The 19,381-nt window shown below is 45.3% G+C and overlaps 1 long non-coding RNA gene across 1 annotated transcript in view; it reads right to left on the bottom strand.

Moving 5' to 3' along the window:
* Positions 1–9,120: 9,120 nt before the first annotated feature.
* LOC132249074 (uncharacterized) overlaps positions 9,121–19,381 on the bottom strand; it is an 80,700-nt gene continuing 70,439 nt past the window's right edge. The window contains exons 3-4 of the long non-coding RNA XR_009460466.1: positions 9,889–9,924; positions 9,121–9,271 (exon numbers count right to left, since the gene is read on the bottom strand). This is a non-coding gene — a long non-coding RNA (uncharacterized LOC132249074). The remainder of the gene's footprint in view (positions 9,272–9,888; positions 9,925–19,381) is intronic.

Raw genomic sequence — 19,381 nt, 5'->3', positions numbered from 1 at the left:
TCAGAAAAGTTCCATGTGGCAATAGCTCCAGTTACTGCACAGTCATTTAGTGCTTGCTTATGCAAGTACTAAATGACTGCACAGTAACAACTGTGCAGGCCGCTGTTCATGTAGATGCAGCCACTGAAAGCTAAGGCCCAGGCTAGAACCCAGGATGGCAGCAGCTATCTTACTGAGCCACACACCCTCTGGCAAGCTGTCTTTCTCCTGGCCCCACATACCTTACTCTCATGGCTAACAGTGGGGACCAGCATCAAGAAGGAGCATGGAGAGGGCCCTGAATAGAACCAAACCTATGGAATGATGGTTAAAATGTTGTGCTGAAAAGTCAGAGAGATAAAGGTCATTCTCTATGCAAAGAGGGAACTAGACTGGGGGTCTTTTTTTCCCTGGGCAAGTATCCTAATCACTCAGCTATCAGGGTTAAAACAGTCTTCCCCTTCCCCTCCTCCCACCCTGCCCTTCTAACACATATTAATCATGGGTACTGGCCAGCTACATTCTCATGACTTACACACACTTATGCCTCCAAAATTGGCACACATGCATAGCCACATACCTGCTTGGCTGAGCATGTTTGCTCAGCCTATGTGCATGTGCTTACATGGCCACACATGCAGGAATAATAAAATCTCACAACCTGTGTTAAAGTTATGATTTGGAGTGTTAGCAAAATGTGCACTTATTATCTGTAGGCTCACAATGTGAAGACTTGTGCTATGTCCCTCCCTTCCTACCCGCATACGTACTGGACTCAGATGTTCCAAGAAACTAATGACCAAGTGGGGTTATACCATTGGTTCAACCACCTGTGACTGTTCAACCACAGAGCCTCAGACTATGCAACACCTACTGTAATGCCCGCTGCTCAAAGGCACATGTAAAATGAAAGATCTTGCAATGTACAATAAATGAGAACAAGCATGTGTAACAAAATGGTCAAATGTGGTGTAGAGACACAAGAAGAAGATGACAACCTGTGTGTAGGTACCACTACTTACTTGACTAGAGAATGGCCTTTTTGGTGCAAAAATGAAAACAGAATTTCACCCATTGCTCTGTTTTTCTGAAACAATACCTTAGAAATGAAAATACACTCCTGCTCTTCCTTGGTTTTGAAGTATTTTGTTTTCCTGAATGAGGACTGAAACTGTTTCTTTTGCTTAAGGAGTGGATTAGATAGTGTACATTTCCATGATAATCAGTTTATTTAGAAATGTTTTTTTTAAGTGCATTTTAAGGCATGAGTACAACATTTCTAATGGAATATATAAGAAAAGTAGTTTTATTTTCATATTTACATGGCTTAAAATGGCTTAATCAAATTTGTTTAAATTTCCAAAGAGAAAAACTCACAATATCTTTTTTAGAAATTTTTTTTAGAAAAAATACTGATTGGCTAGTAACAGGAATTAGAGTGTAAATGTGATCAAGATTGCAGATGTGTTGAAAACATAACATTGAAATCATCCAAGTTTCAAAATCTCCACTCAAAAATATTACATTCGCAGTACATGTAATGCTGCTAAAGGAAGCAAACTGAGTTACCATTGTTTTTTACATGGTTAAGACTGAGAACAAAATTTTAGTACTATAAAGTTTTTTAAAGGGTTTGGATTTAATCATGCCAAGAACAGGAATGAAATGAGTTATGGAGGCACATATACAGGTCATTCAGATTTCAGTGAGTATAGGTAAGTATAAAAATATAATAGTAATAGGAAATATAATGTTGTATTCTGGATTCAGTTCTTTTATGGTATTCCAGCTGATATCACTGAAAGCTATAGTGTACCACGCATAGTCATCTAATAATTTGTCCAGATGCACTGCTGTAAACTAATAAGACAAAAAATAGTTCAGTAATGATGTCACCAAACTGACAAGCAGAGCATAGAAAAATGGTTACAGAAAGGGTATGGAAAACTGGCATGGAAACTAGACTTTTTTAAATAAGAAAGAGAGAACCCACATTCTGGATGGCTTCACTAGCCAGTATCTAGAGATATTTTCCTAGAATGTGAGAGACCTACTTTGACAGCGCTCACTTCTCACTCTCACAGTCTCTCACTGATTCATCACAAAAAATAAAGTCTATTTTTGAAATTTCAAAAATATTTACAGTACATAAAAGTAGTTCCCACACAGCTCTCACCTGGTAAGCTAAGCTGAGGGAAGTTCAGGGTATATTTTTCCATAAAGGACCATTGAAGGGGCAGAAAGGGTCATTAAAAAAAGATGACATAAACAAATGTACCCCTTCTAGTTCTTCCTTTAACAATTGTCGCTGCTGCTAGACTGGTGCATTTTTCCACTGATTGCCATCTTTCCATCCCTAATTTGGCTTTGGCAGTGGAACTTTGTGCTTTAGTTTATCCTCTCACTCTTTGTGAGAAATTTTAGCTTAATAATTAACATTGTAAATACAGTATGAAAAATTAAATGTTTACTTTATGATGGAAGAATGTAGCAATGAAATTGCCTATATTTAACTAATACTTGTTAAGACCATATCTATCATTACTTTTTGCATACAATTACCATTCACTTCAAGTAGAATGGAACACTGTCAAACTATGAACTCAGCATAACGGAACATCACTACCAATCCAATGGTTCAAGCAATTTTTTTATTATACTTCCAGCTTACATTACTCTCATTTTGGAGTCTTACAGTGATGTGCAGAAGAAATAGTGAAATATGAAAAATAATATGAACATTTTTAGATCCCAAGAGGAGTCGAATGGAATCATAAATATACTGACCACAGCTTCACATTTCTACATAATGACTTGACCTTAAGGAACTCATTCAAATAAGCAGCCAAAAAGTAATACTTCTTATAACTGTTTTCCCTGGAGTAAATTAAAAACTCATTTTTACCACTTTCTTTCAAATATGAGCTTGCTAATGGTAGAAACATGGATCCATTAGCACAAGCAAAATTCACAGAAGGTAACCTTAGAGCATATTTTCATTGAAAATGTGACTGTTTAATACTTAGATTGCATATATAGCAAATACATAAGGTCCCAGCTTTGCTCCAGGCTCCAAATAAAGTCAAGATTTACCTGCATAGGAATTGCCCTACATCAGTGCCCTGAGTAGCTTTGCCTCAGTAAATGGAAAGGTTAAACTATAACTATTACTCAGAAGTTAATCCCTATTAGCAGCAATGTCAAAAAGGAATTATGTAAAATGTTGATAGATAGGACACCATTGTTCAGAATTTTGCATTATTGATTTACTTCAATAAGCCAAAATGAATCTCTGGTGTAACTTTAAAGATACTGAGGCAGTTAACAGAGATGAATTTGCTCTAACAATTTAAACATGTTACAAAACTGTGGTCAGACAGAAGTTCATAATAAGCACTTCTCATAACAATACTCATAACTAGGCCTGTGCAAAGTGGTTAGTATTCACTTCGGATTTGGATTCAGCCGATTCAGGGGACTGTGATTCGATTGGGTGATTCAAATCGCTGCCCTGAATCAATTCAGCTGAATCTGATTCGGAGATTCAGACATTGCCGAATTGACTGAATCTCTGAATCAAACAGGCCTCATCCCCTGCCCGCAATCCCAGCCCCATCAATGGCTGCCCAGTCTGGCCCCAGCATCCCAGCACTATAAAAAAAAAAGGCCCTCACTTACTGGCTCCTGCCAGGCAGGGGTGTGATGCCCGCTATCCCACTCACTGCCCTGTGCTGCATGGAAGGCTCTGCCATGAGCCTCCATGCCCCGCCCACTCTCCCAGCCCCATCAATGTCTGCCCTGCCTGGCCTCAGCATCCCAGTACTTTAAAAAAAAAAAAAAGCCCCACACTCACCGGCTCCTGCGAGGTAGGGGGGCAATCCCCGCTATCCCACTGCCCCACTCTGCACAGGGGGGCTCTGCCCCGATCCCCCAGAGGCCCCAACAGCCACTGCAGGATCTGGTGAATGCAGGGCTTTTTTTTTTTTTTAAAGCACTGGGATGCTGGGGCCGGGTGGGGCAGCCATTGATGGGGCTGGGAGAGTGGGTGGGAGTCAGTGGGGGCGGGCTCAGGAGGGCTTGGAGAGCAGGCAGGGGATGGTGCCTGGCGGGGGTCCCCACATGGTCCTGTCCCCCCCAGCTTTCCCCCCTACCCCGTATTTACCGGCACAGAGTCTGGGTCCAGCTCCCTACGGTGGCAAGCAGAGACTGCCCGAATGTCCTCCAAATCTTTTCCGAATTGATTCGGAGGCTTCAGATCAATTAGAACCTTTTTATTGGTCTACCAATTCAATTCGGATTTGGAGATTCGGCTGCCGAATCAGGCCGAATCAGGCCGAATCTCCTCCAAATCAAATCAGCAACTGAAGCTTTGTACAGCCCTACTCATAACCTATGGCCACCTATAAGTTTATCAGGGGTGCTTACCAGGATCTGGGGGAATGTCTGTTCACCAGAGTGCCCCAAAGGTTGACAAAGTCAAACTGGTCACAAACTCCTCCATGACTGTTTCAGGCTGGACATAAGGAAGAACTTCTTTACTGTCTAAGCCCCCAAGTTTTGGAATAGATTGCCGCTGGAGGTGGTTCAAGCACCTACTCTGAATGCCTTCAAAAGACATATGAATGTTTATCTTGCTGGGATCCTATGATCCCTGCTGATTTCCTGCCCCTGACTGGACTTGATGATCTTCTGAGGTCCCTTCCAGCCCTAGTGTCTATGAATCTATGAAATCTATGAAATATAAAGAACAGTAACATTATCTTTGTATACCAATAATCCAGTTTCCTTTAATGTGATGTTAAGTTAAGGAGTATTCACAATGAATATAGGACTCCACATAATAAGACTATCCCTAATTAGGAAGCAAATTGAAGCCTGGCAAATAATAGCATGGAAAATATGTATTCTGCTTAATTGGTATGCCTTTCTGTGATGAAGGGAAGCTTAACCCATATGTTTATTCCTTTGGCAAAAGCTTTCAGAGCTAGATCCACAAAGGGAGTAGGTGGGGTTTTATATGCCTTCCTTTAGGTGTACAGCAACTAGAATGAAATCCATAAGCCTGCATCAGGTACCTAAGCTCCCTATACCAGGTAAAGAAGAAGTTAAATGCTGGAGAATGGGATTCAGGGTAACCAGTGTGCTTTATGAGCCACGTCAGCTAGCAAAAAGGGAATGCATCCTGCCTCTCTCAGCAGCTCAGATCCTTATGGGCACGTCTACATGAGACACTTAACTGCTCAATAGCACAGTTTACTGCACACTAAGCATGTGTGTCTACATGTGCACATGCTTACTACACAGTAACCCTTGCTAATCACAAGTAAATTTGCTACCTGCAAATGCAAGTAACAAATTTACTTTCAATTAGTAATGGTGCAGTAGTGCTCATGTAGATGCTTGACCAGGAGCAAATCTGCTCCCAGTCTGCCATCCACCAGAGGGTGGGAGACTTCTCCCTGCCCCTGGGAGCTGTCTGCTGCCAGAGTGGGCCCTGCCAGTGGAGCCCAGGTACAGACTACGTCCTTCTCTCCCAGTGCCAGCTCCACAACCATGAAGCCGGCACTGGGAGACCCTGATCTCCCCAGCTTGTTCCCCACCCAGCTGCATGCTCATGGAGCTGAGTGGGGAACAGGCTCCCCAGCCTCCACCCCACATGCAGGATGGAAGCTAGGAACTGTCCTGGTTAGGGGCTAGGAAATGTCTTTGGAACTGTCCTGGTCACCTGTCCTGAGTGATTGATACACAGGGCTTGGAAAATGCTGCAGGGGTGGGTTTGGTCCCAGCCCCCTGCCCTGATCTCCTGGTGGGGTACCTAGTTGGTGCCATTCTAGAGCACACATAGATCTAGAGGGTAGCAGTGTGGGGTGGGCATTATCAGAATATCCTTACCATCACATTTCTAGGATTGGTGCGTGCAATTGGGAGTAGGTGGGTAGGACCATGTTTTTCAGTGACAACTAAAAAGCACAGGGTATGGATGTACCCTTAGTCAGAACAGATCAGGCTTCATAGCTTGGAGATCTTGCTTGAAATTAGGTGCTTAAGTCACCTGAGGAGGTGGTCACATTTTTCTTCTAAAATATAGCAGAGGGGAAAATACAGTAGTTTAGCAGATAAAGCAATCACCTGGGATGATGTCAGAGACAGAGACCTCTTGGGTTTTATGTTCTTCTCACTCTGAGGGAATTCACACCATTTCCTGCCTCTAGGAACATATCCTCCTTATAGACTGCTCCAGAGGTGGATCCAGAGGGTGGTGAAGTAGAGCAGTTGCACCTCTCCTTTGATTCTTGTTCCACCCAAACTTTAAAACCAACTGCCCAGGAGGCAGTGGCATTTCTACTCAGGCAGCAATCAGACAGTCAATTGACTTTATGGCTCATGATCATCTCCCTGATTGTTGTTAATCTCTCTCTAATCCACAAGTGTTAACAACCCTCTATACTTTCTATTGGTCTTGATGTTCCACTATTCAAACTATCCTTTCTTTTGCAATTTTGCTTTCTGTTAGCCACTCCTGGCAATTTATCCTTTCTATTTCAGAGCCCTGCAGACTGTTTTTAGCTCTAGCTAAAAACCTCAATTCAAGTGTGTCGTAATATTAACTTAGATGTATAGATGACTGACAGGCCACGTCTAAACAAGCTGGTGTTACTGCACAGTAGCATCCTCACAGGTTTTTTTTCTGAAACTCCTGTGCAGTAGGTCATTATTACTGCACACTAGTATCATAACATGGTTAGTGGCCCCAACACTACTGTGCATTAGCAATAAAATACTGTACAGTAGCTCATTGCTACTGCCCAGTAGTGTCTTGTGTAGACGCAGCCACGGTGAAATATGAGAGGTATTATATCAAAATACTCAAGAAGGCCAGATTTTGTTCTGTCAATCTGATCTGATGTGTATTTAAGTATAATGACTACAGGAGTCATGACAATATCTTTTGACTAATTTTGGCCTAGTTTGTTGCATTTTTTCAAGTTTAATATACAATATAGCAAATCACTGCACATTCTAATAGTTATATTTGTTTTTGCTTTGATCTTAAACCTTATAAGTTAGTGCTAGCCCACTAGCATATTAGGACAGCTCCTAGTTTCTCTTTAACTGGAGAAAAATGTGTTGTGTTACATGTGATGATATGCCACGCTGTCTGCACTCCCCTTTTATAAAATTCTAGATCTGGACTGGTCTATTCTTGTATCTCTCTTCATAGATGTTGGATCTGTGCCATTGTACAGAAAAGAATTTGGGGGTCATTGAGCAAGACGGAGCGAGTATGAATCCAGCGTAGTCATCAGAGTAGACACCTGGGAAAGGAGAAACCTAGGTTCTGGTCCTTGCTCCCAAGATGCCTTCTGTAGTTTATATTAAATTGTCATTGGGTAAAAAATGCTAACTGCAGTTGTTGGAGCAGAGACCAGAAATCAGGACTTCACCTTCTCAGCTGAGTAGGTAGCTAACAATTCAGCTACAGTCATCCTGTCCCTTATTTTGTCCCAGATATCCTGAATTCTTTGCCTGTGGTGTGGTAGGAAGGACATTTTTCCAGGAAGTCAGGTGTAGAGGTTTGAACCTTCTTAGGTTCAAGAGAGTCTAGAGTCCAGGTTTACCCAATTCCTAGGTGAGTGCTGTATATACTTGACTGTTTTATAGAAGGTGTGTGTCATCGCTCTCTTTTTTCCATATTTTTGAAAGAAAGTATCCATGATCACTGTATTTTGTGTGGACCTCACTCCTGCCGGGTGTGTTACATGCTTTCTAAGCATCCACATTGGAGAAGCCCCTCAAGAACTCAGTGCAGAATGTTTTGTTTGTGAATCCCTGTCACTCAGGCTTGTGAGATAGCTGTTAAGCAATGCTGACAAGATTGTAGCAGTTCTGGGAATGTGCAAAGGCACAATTCTAGGCATGTTCGGTAATGTAATGGCGAAAACAAGTGCCTATAGGGTTTTGAGAATCGTGCTCTTGGACATAAATATGTTGTTTTTCATGTAAATCCCATTTTTTATACAACTCCTTTGGGTGCATCAGATTTTTGTTTTTTATGATCTGTGAAAGTGTATTAAACTATATTGGAAGTATACTTCCTATTTCTGTTACTATCTTGATCTTTCCACATCAGCTCCACATTCTAGGCTACTATTTTTGTCCATACAGATAGCATCTCATCCCAATTTTACATAGATCTCTTCTATAATTTGAGTGCCCACTGAAATTTTACAGACAACAGCCTTACTACTGCAATAGAATTTTTCATTAATCAGGAATTCTGTTTATGAGATGAGTTTTAAAAGTATGAGAAAGACAGATCAGAAGAAGTTGGCTAGACATTGCTTAGCATTCATTAGTGGTTTTATACAAGCTAGATCTGGTTTAGGGCACAGCGTAGTGTATTTACTTGAATGTAAGATGAGCCTCCCCTCCCCCATTGGTGAGGGAACCCCTCATCTTAGATTCAAGTATGGGCCAGGGAAGCAGCTGCTGTGGCTCTAGACAGGGCCAGCGTGCCTCATGAGGTAGGGTGGAGATGCATGGGACAGGGGAAATCATAGGGGAAATGCAGGGGTAGGGGGCGCTTAGTGCAAGGGGGAGTGCAGTAGAAATGATGTATGAAGCAAGGGGAGCACACGGAGGAGGATGTGCTGTGCAGGGGGTAGCATGTGCAGTGCAGGGGATAGCATGCTGGGGTACATTAAACATGTCAGGCTACATTTCAGGATCCTGCTTCCCCAAAATAACCAAATGATAATTTATCACCCAAGGTGTCACTAAAAACATTTGCATTGAACTCTGCTTTCAATAATGCCTTCACAATCACTCTGTTATCCCAACAAACAGAACTTTATCTAATTATTCTGTATCTGAACTGGGAAAAATATGTTAGAATATAGAAGTACCTGCTTTCTCTAAAAAAGAAAAGAGTACTAATTAACTAACTCCATATTGATATACATATCTATATATAGTTTCTATGTACACAATTTAAATAGTTGAATATTTACTATGGATTTAACCTGAATATGCAACATAAAAATATAGTTTCTTCATGTTAAGTTAGTTGTGCTGTTTAAACCTACATAATTCAAATAAACTGCAAAAAAGTTGTCATTGTATACTTTTATTTTTGCTTTCTGATTGCATTTGCATTAAGAAGTTAATGACAGAACCTGCAGGTTGGATGGTGCAAGATACTTAGTACGCTTGCTAACTGTGTAGACTCTCATTGAAGTTGTATTCTTCGTTGGTCTAGGCCAGAGTGGGTAAAACCTTGCAAAATCAGGTTCTGCATTTTTAATAGAGGAAGATAGCACTGAGTTTAGGTACTTCTTTGAAATATATATACTGTGATTTATATTCTGTAGACAGGCACTGAGCACCAATAGATCAATTTTATTCTTATTAACAAGCACGTTTTACCTATAAACATATGAAAGTTAAAATCAATTACAGTTACAAAACACTACTTATAGGTATAATCGCTAATACATACAGTAGTAACTTAAATGCATTTGTTATGGCAGTAAGGCTTGCTAAGATCTATTGAGGAACAGTATCTTTCTTACATTAAAAATAAAAACTACACAGTGAACACATCTACACAATAAAAATACATACTATGGTACATACAACATCAAATGATATTTTGTATCAACCTTGTTTTTCCATGTGGAGAAATGCCTTAATTATGCAATAATTTATGTTATGTTAAAATATTATATTATTATACTAAAATATTATGTTAAAATATTTATCTTAAAAGATTAGTTATGCAAAATTCATACCTAAATATATATTTCAAGAGAATCTATGTTGTGCATAAAGAAGCTTATTCTGAAAATGCAAAAGAGCATGTGCAATTATGATTCTATTTAATCTATATAAATATAAAGTTATACCTACCATTCAAAGAAGTTTGCAGAGGTTGATGATTTCTTTCTGCAATATATACATAAAAAAAAAAAGAAGATAAGACAATTCAAACAGTTATCTGATACTTTTATCAGGTAGTTCCGGTGGAGTGGGCAGCCAGAAGTTGTGTCAGAGTGGTTTGTGCTGTATGCAAGGTGTCTTTTATTTAACAGAAATTTCCATGCAATGAACATTGGAGGAGGAGCATCAATGTTCATAAAGTAACCTTTGAAGACATTATTTTACAGCTAACCAAACCCAATCCACGTATTTTATCAGCTCCAAATGTACCTAGCATTTCAGAAGTTTTTCTAAAGCAATTTCTTAGAGGAGCTTAAGTTTTGTTAGGTAGTCACTGGAGGGTATTTGTTTATCTATTTGCAGTGAACTAATTGCTTTTAATGGATAATCCAAATAGTGTACAAGAATAAAGATTCACTGTACTAATAAATGTTTAAAGATTAAAGTTTATAAAACAGCAAAATGTGATCAATACCTAATGTAATATGAAACAGAAGAGAACAGAAGTCTCATGTACTTTCTTTTTTAAATAAATTGTGTTTGGTTTTCTGTAGTTTCTCTCAAAATAGCACAAGATTGCTTAGTTCATTTGAACAAATTCTCTAATGCATCTTTAGCACGATCTGCATTACACAGAGAGCCATGCTACACATAATGACTTTTTGAAATGCTTTCATGAAATGGGAACATTTAGCATGCATATTTATACAGAAGAGTTTCCTACCACAATTATTTCAACCAAGTTATCTTGTCCCATACACCAGGATGCACAACTGTATTTGTATTTGTATAGTCTGGGTAAATTTAGCTAGTTGTAGTATCTTGTAGTATCTCATGCCCTCTAATTTACTGGCATTATGATTAAATTATTTTAAACTATTGAACAAATCTTGGTTTTTGGTGTAACTAGAAAGTTTTGGCTTATGTTTTCACAAGTAATCATTTAAACAAATGCTTAAACTATTCTGTTTCCCAGTTCATCTTCTACAAAGGCATTTTCAAAAAAGCATTTTGTTTTACATGGTGGGCCAGGTAGATAAATTAAAGGAGCATACAGATATCATACAATGTAGACATAATCTTATGTGATAGGGTGCTCCTCCAGAGACAACTGGGGTCCCCCTTGTTGTGGGGCAGTACCTGGGTACCTACTCTGGTCCCCTAGTCTGGCCCCTTTTCTCTCTCTTTCCTGCCATGTCTTGGTGTTAACTGAGGTATTCTCTTGAGAGGCTGTCTTTAAGGAACATAAGCCTAGGCCACAGGTTCCTTGTCCCTCTGTTGTGTCCTCAGCTCTGAATCTGACAGGGATGTACAGAGCTTTGTCTCCTCTCTCTTTCTCTTGTCCCTGGCACTTTTTGCTAGCAGGTGGATGTCCAGACCTGCTAGGCTCCAGTATGTCTTAGTCCTCCTTTTGTCCAGGATCTGGCCAGTCTGAGTTCTGGCCCCACTCCAGGTTTCTCATCCACTACCTCCCACCCCCGAAAGCCATCAAAGTCCCCCCTCTTCTCCCTCCCGCTTCTCCCCCCCAAAAAAATCACAGGAAAAATCTCAGTGCACTGCTGGGCACTCTGCTTTGCAGCATCCTTGCCATCATAGTCCACCAGGTGTTACTATTGTCATGAGAACAAAAAGAAAGAAAGAAGAAAAAAAAATAGAACAGCAAGCAGGCTTGTACTGGGCTCTTAAGACAGCCCATGATCTTTGAGATACAACATCTCCCTGGGCCCCTTGGTGTTATCATGAACAGTTTTAGTCTGTCTGTGCCTACTCAGCCTCCCCCTGGGTCTCCTCCAGGGTGAATATAAAACTACCCTCCAAGTTAGTGTCCCCTTCCCAGGGTCTTCCAAGTCACAAACAAAAGAAAATAAAAGAATGGAAAAGAAAGGAGGTCCTGAGTATTTCCTGGGCACTGGCTCCTTCATTCTGGGTTGATGGACATCCCTTCTTTCAGGCATCAGCTCTCCGGGCTGGAGAGGTTCCTGCCCTTGCCTCCCAGTGGAGCTCTGTCTCCTTCCACTGCTATGGCCAGTTCTCTTCTTCTGGCCTGGGGAGAATTTATATCTGTCAGCCATGCCCCCCACTCCGCATCAGTTGACCGGTCTTTCTGCTCTCTGGGTGCAGGTGTGCTCAGGGGTGACTGGTGCCTCCTGAGTCTTGGGGGGCACAATATGTGGGTGGGCCCAAGGGCAAGGCAAAAGCCCCATATCCACTCTTATACTTCTTTGCCATGACTTATTGCTTCCCTTCCCCCCCCCCGCCCCCCCCCCCCAACATGCCACTGGCCTGTGCAGCAAAAAAAATGCCCTGTCCTGAGCAGTGCTGAGTCAGGGGCCAATCTCAGGTGGGGCACGTGCTCCCTCCCACCAGTTGCCTGTGGGTGTGCTCAATCTCTTGCTTTCTTCCCCCTGCTAGGTCCTGTAGCTGACTGACTGAAGGCTGAGCTTTGCAAGTGTGAGCTCCTGGCCCAGGGCCTGTCCTCATCCCTTCTCTGGGTCCATAATCCCCCTCTGTACTGCAAGCTGCTCACCCCTTTCTATGTAGCTGGGGTGATCCTTGATAACCAGGATCTTCTCCGCCCTGTCTGTGCTGGCTGGGTTCCTCCTTACTGGAGATAATCACTCCTTTCTCTGGGCTACATAAGTTTGGGCCTTGAAGAGCCCCCACTGCCTTTCCTTCCCTGGCCCCCTCCTCATTGTAACAGGGCTATTATAGGGTTCCCTGTTACACCTTACTGCAATCCTTAAGCATTGAAAAATTAAGTGCTTCTTCCTTCCATTCTCTTATTCTGTCTGTCTGCTTAACAATGACAATGACAGTGAATAAAGGCTTGCCACTCATTCAGTAAAAGATTGTCCTTCTTGAAAGCAAGTTATGTTTAGATTCTGATTCCTGTGTTTACTGACAGCCAACGAAAAAGTCCACCTCTCATTACACATTTTTGGCCAGAATCATACCTATGTTTTTACTCAGTAGTTTGGAAAGACAGAGTGCTGAATTCTGATTCCTATACAAAGATCCACATTCTGATGAATGTTCATAGTTTCATAGTTGGTAGGGTTGGAAGGGACCTGAGCAGATCATCAAGTCCAACCCCCTGCCATGGGCAGGAAAGAATGCTGGGGTCAAATGACCCCGGCAAGGCGATTATCTAGTCTCCTTTTGAAGACCCCCAGAGAAGGAGCGAGCACCACTTCCCTTGGAAGTTGGTTCCAGATCCTAGCTGCCCTGACTGTGAAGTAGTGCCTCCTGATATCTAGCCTGAACTTACTCTCAGTCAACTTATGGCCATTATTCCTTGTTACTCCTGGTAATGCTCGGGGGAACAGGGACTGTCCCATAGCCCAGTGGCCCCCCTTGGCCAGTTTGTAGACAGCTTCAAAAGCTGCTCTGCATTCCGTGGCTGAAATGTGGTATGTAAATCAATATTTTAAATATCAGTGACCTGGATCCCAGCACTTCTGAGCATTGCAGCTGGTATAAACCAAGAAATGGCACCAGTTAGTTCAGATTAGTTTCAAAACCAATTATCCCCAGATAACTAGATCCCCTCTCAGCCTTCTCTTGTGGAGGCTGAACAGGTTCAGGTCCTGTGCCTATGAGCCTGTGCTCGTAGGGCCTGCCCTGCTGCCTCCCCTGATCATGTGAGTGGCCCGCCCTCCTCTGGACCCTCTCGATGCTGTCCACATCCCTCCTGAAAAGAAGTTCTTAGCATCTGACCAAGTAGATTTTTCTAGTATGAATAGAAAGCTTATACCTCTATACTAGTTAATTTATAAGGTGCCTATGCCTATCCTGCTCTATATGAGCTACCTAAACACAGCTGTATAAAGAGAGAGTCATGCCTCACCTTGAGCAATCCCACTTAAGTCTTTGAGGGACATCAGTCAATATCTGAAGTCATCTTTCTTTCCTTCACCTTGATCCCAATCAATTGTAATGCCAGACATTTGAATCTTCCTTCTCTGTTTGTTTCAGTCAGGAGCATCTTCTGTTTTTATTTCCAGGTTATTCACATCATCCCTAACTACACTTTTCGGTCGCAACCTTGGCCTTTCTCTTTTCCTGTTCCCTTTGGCTTTCATCTTTGTTACTCTTCTCAATACCCTTCCTTCTTCACCATACAGGAAGTGCCCTAGCCTCCCTGACCTCCCTGACATCGAAATATTAGAAATATTATTGACTATCTTAAATAATTAAGATCTATTGACAATGTATTGCAGACCAAATCATTATCTACCAGGTTCTTCATCCTAGCCAATCAACAAAAAGAACAAGTTTATTTGTAACAACAACTTCATGTCTCTCCTATGGTGGTCTTTGGTGCAAATGGAAAGTTTTGCCTAATGTTTTCACAAGTAAAAAGGTAAAAAATACAGGTAAAAAAGGTAAAAATTCCTCAACTCTAAGGGGCAGATCCAGTGGGGGTGCAGTAGCACATCTTCACCTTCCTTTCTGATTGGACAGTGCCATAGGAGCCTCTGGGAACTTTTTTAAAGTCCCCAAAGCAATAATAGTTCCCCTCCTTCCCCTCCATGCTCAGAGGCAGTTCCCCTTTTTTTCACTTCCCTCCTCCCCCCCCCCGCCCAACTTGCTGCTCTCACTTTTCCAACTGTCCTGGGGGCCAGGCAGAGTAAAAGCACCCACTTTCTATCCATCCTCACTGCTACCACTTTTACTATCCCAGATGAGTCCAGCCCCCTTGTAACCTGGCTGGAGGGGCTTTGAAGCTTCCCACACCCCAGGACAGTGGGGAAAGCAGTAACAGCAGGTGAGGGTGGGAAGGAAAGGAGACGTGCTTCTGAGCATGTGGGGGAAGGGAGAGATTCTTATATGCTTTGGGGACTTTACAATCAAGTCCCCAGAGGCTCCAGCAGTGTGGTCTGCCCACACTGGTGGGGTGGTGGGGGAGGGAGGAAGGAGGCTGGAGTGGAGTGGAGCAGAGTGGAGTGGAGCCACCCTTCAGTGCAGGTGACTGCTTCCTCACCCACCTTTGCCAAATCATGAATCTACCCCTGTCAACCCTAAACTTGTTTCAGTCCTTGGCACGTGTGTCTCCAGATATCCTATATTCAGTATTAAACAAATATAGACTAGCATACTGCCCATCAAGAATGACGGGCAGGCAGTAGGGACAGAAAGACAACAACCACTACCTTGCGCTGCCGCCGCTCTGCATCCAGCTGCGCACAACTTTCCCACCCCATACTCTGTGTCCAGCCCCGTGTGCCTGACACACATACCTGACACACACCCACATACCCAGCCACATACACACCCAACCACACACCCAGCCACATGCCACACACCCCCAGCCAAACACCTCACACACACACCCAGCCACACACCGCACCTGCACCCAGATGCCACACACACACACCCCCACCCACACATCACACACACCCACTCACCCAGGCACACAGCCACCAAGGCACACACCACACACACCGACCCACATGCCACACACACATCCATGCACCCAGCCATACACACCCACCCAACCACACGCCACACACACCGACCCACATGGCACCCACCCACCTAGCCACATACCATGCATGCACACCCAGCCGCATGCCACACCCAGCCACGCAGCCAGACACACCCACCCAGCCACACACCACACACCCAGCCACACGCCACACCCACCTAGCCACACGCCACACACACACACACACACACAGAGCCACATGCCACCCCCACACCCAGCCCCACCCAGCAGCAGGACTCACATGGCACCACACTGCTGTCAAAGCAGGGGCAGTGAGGCAGGGAGCAGAAGCAGAGCAGAGGCTGCAGCTAGACCTGCCCCTGCCCCGTGCACAGACTTGGGGCCATTTGACCCTCCTGGGCTCCCCGGCACTGCCTCTGGAGGAACTGCTGGGCTCCGAGTGTCCCACAGCCCAGCCTGGTTATGGCTGCATTCACTGTTCCTGGGGCCTTGGCCGGGCTGGGTCATGGGGCCATCAGAACCCAGGGGGTCATGCAGGGCTGCAGTGCTGGGGAGCCCAGGGGCCCCCCTGCCCCAGCTCCTCCATGGTGTGTGCAGTAGTGGGAGCCATCCACCCCCAGCCCTGGAGGAGCCACTGGGATCAGCCCGGCGCAGCCTCAGCTCCAGTCCCTGTGGTGGTGGTGGCGGCAGTGGTGGGCTGCCGTGACCCCGCTCCTCTTCCCACTCCCTGCATGGCACTCTGTGGCTGCATGCCACACCCTCCCCACACCCAGTGCAGCCCACACCCTCAGCTGGCAGTCATTCCCTGCATGGCGCCGTGCAGGGACTGGGCACTGGGGGCATACCCTGCCCTGTGATCACGTCTGCAGTCAGTGGGTGCTTCCTACATGCCGCCCATACCAGCTCCCCATGCACCCGTGCACCACATCCCCCCATATCCTGCACACCCCGAGCCCCATGGCCAGAGCCAGCGGGTGATCCCCATGTGGGGGGGGTATGGCACACAGCCGCAGGGTGCCACATCAGGAGCAGGAGCAGGAGCAGGGGGTGCGCCCCACCCCACAGCCACATGCTGCAGCTGGTGGGTACTACCCATGCCCCCCATGCCCGCTCCCTGCACAGCACCCTGTGACCATGTGCTAAGCCCCGCCATATGCTATGCCCACACATGGTCACATACCCCAAGCCACACCCCTCGCCTCCCCTCCCCACTACCTCCACCTCTCCAGTATGTCTGGCTGGCAATAAGGCTCCAGGCGGCGCATGCGCAGTTGGCCCGGAACACTACAGACAGACAGACAGACATGCAGCCAAAAGTGCTACAGCTTTTATTATATTAGAATTATGAGCTTCTTTTCCTTTGAGTTAACCAATTCATGTGCTGCCTCTGTGCATAGAAGGTGTTCTGTCCAAGATATATTTTGTATCTGCATTCAGGAGTGGACATGTTGGTAGAAGTACTTAAAACAGTCTCCATTTGAGAAAGTATGTAATGCAACATAAATAACATGTTCATGTTAATGCAAAGCTTATATAGTTAAGAATATTAATACAGAGATTAGAAACGGAAATGAAACTAGAGAAGTTGCATTCCGTTTTTTAATTTGAAAGAAAAGAGCTATTTCCTAATGCACACATTTGTAGATTTAATTGGAAATAGTTATAAACCTTAAAAAGATAACAGTAAATTAAAGCTAAACTAATACTGCCTAAAATATTCTGGAAGCATATTGAAACCCCATCTGTGATCCTGTTTTCTTTCAACAGCTCACTCTTCAGTAGCTGAAAATATTAAGCAATACTGTCATAGAGCCATAGTCATAGAGAAGCAGGGCTGGAAGGAACATCTAGGGGTCATCTAGTCTAACCCCCTGCCTGAGGCAGGCTCATCCCTATCCAAACCATCCCATACCACCATAATCTAAAATCTATATAAAATTACCCTCAACCCTGACACAACATAGGCCTAACACCTTAATCTGCCACAGGTAAAGCAGGGAACCATGGCAGCCAGTGTCCTGCTTCTATAAAATATTGTTATTACACACTCAAGAGATCCCGGGGAGTGGGCCATGCCCCTTCCCCCCACATCACTCCCCCCCCCCGTGCACGCGCGCGCGCACACACACACACACACACACACACACACACAGAGGAAAGCAAACCCCCCCACAGTCCATACCAATCTGACCATGGGGTAAAATTCCTTCCTGACCCAATAATGCCAGTCCGTCTGACCCTGAGGGAAGGGGCAAGGCCCTGTACCCAGAAACCTCTGGGTTTGCTCCTAGCAGGAGCATTGGCATCCCCCAGTTTAAGTCTCCAGCCTTGGCTATAGCCAACACTCAGTGCCAGTGGGAAGGCTTTAAAACATCCTGACACATAGGGCATGTCCACACATGCAGGCACATGCACTTGCAGCAGTTCAAATAGAAGAAGTGCAAATCTGAGCTGGGGCTTTTTGCCTAAGTGCACGTGCCTGGACATGCTCTTTGGTGAGGGGCAAATTGTGCCACTTGAGGCAAAATAACCCTGCCTGGATCTGCAGCCATGGGGAGCTAGAGCCTGCACTATAAAAAGCTGCCCTAGCAAGCAGCTCAGGGCTACTTGCTCTCAGGAGCTTCTGGGGCCTGGCCAATTGGTATCTGGGGGCACTACCACTTGTGCCAGTGGGACTGCTACAGCAGCATCCCAAATCCATTTTTAAAATACCCCAAAATCCATGTTCTTCCACAATTAGAACAAAAGAGCACTCTACACATATATGGGGGTGGGGGGAGGAAGGGAGGGATTGATCAGTTGGGCAGTGCTTTATTAGTATATTTACAATGTTAAAGCAATTTGGAAGCCTACTAGTGTCTCTGTCATCATGATAAAATAAATCCTAATATCTATATGTGTTGATGTGTGCTTTTGGTTTTCTTCATACATGATGGGTATGTGATGGGGGGATGTGGGGTTTGCAGGAAGGGGGTGAAAACGGGTGCAGGGGAAGGCGGCTGGGTGTGTGGATTGGTGTGTGGGTAAGTGTGGGGTGATTGTGGGGGAACTGTGTGTGTGGGGGGACTGCTCAGGAGGGGTGGGTCTCCTGGCCCCCACAGGGTACAACCCACCCGCACAGCACATGGACTGCTCCCACTGCAGGGTCCCAGCTCCCCCCTGGAGGGCCATAGCCCTATCCCCCACAGAACCCCAGGCACCCTGCAGGGCCACAGCCCCACCCCCCAGGGTCCCAAGCACCCTGCAGGGCCACGCCACCCCCATACACAGGGTCCCAAGCACCCTGCAGGCCCATGCCCCACACACAGTGTCCCAAGCACCCTGCAGGGCCACGGCCCCCACATAGGGTCCCAGGCACCCTGCAGGGCCACAGCCCGCCCTGCACAGGACCTGGCTTTGCTTGGTACACTGTCTCTGCATGCCACACCAGGTCCTGCCTCCGGCAGCAGTGCTGTCTGCCCCACTGTGTCTGTGGGGAGGCGGCACACGGCGGGACATGGCACGGCACAGCTTGCTAACCCGGCTTTGCACTGGAGCAGGTTGCGGCATGCTTGAGCGGGAGGAGCACGCCTGAGCCTCATGGAAAATGTGCCCCGTCAGCCTGATCCAGCTTGGGCAACGCAGCTAGTATACTTTTGCACAGGAGCCGTGCCTCCCAAAGCAGCACAACCCACTCTGGTGCAAAGCCGGATTAGTGAGCCGGGCTGGGCTGGGTGGGTCACGCCGTGCACCACCAGCTCCACCATAGCTGTCGTGCATCACTGGCTCCAGCCACTCACCCCCCACCCTGTGGCCCCACACGAACTGCTATGCCCTGGGCCCTGCACACCCAGAGAAGGCTCTGGGGCTGACATTTGCTTGCCCCCGCCACCTGGTCCCTGTGGCACTGGCAGCAGCAGGCAGCATGGCTGTGGCTCTGCTGCAGGCATAGCGGGCAGTGACATGGTGCAGTGTGACCTGAAGTCCTATGTGCTGAATGGACCTGGCCTGGCCCATGCAAGGCTGTGAACTAGT

This window comes from Alligator mississippiensis, chromosome 3, assembly GCF_030867095.1.
Source record: "Alligator mississippiensis isolate rAllMis1 chromosome 3, rAllMis1, whole genome shotgun sequence".
Taxonomy (NCBI): domain Eukaryota; kingdom Metazoa; phylum Chordata; order Crocodylia; family Alligatoridae; genus Alligator; species Alligator mississippiensis.
Note: the sequence above shows the minus strand (reverse complement) of the source record. Positions and strands in the feature narration are given on the sequence as shown.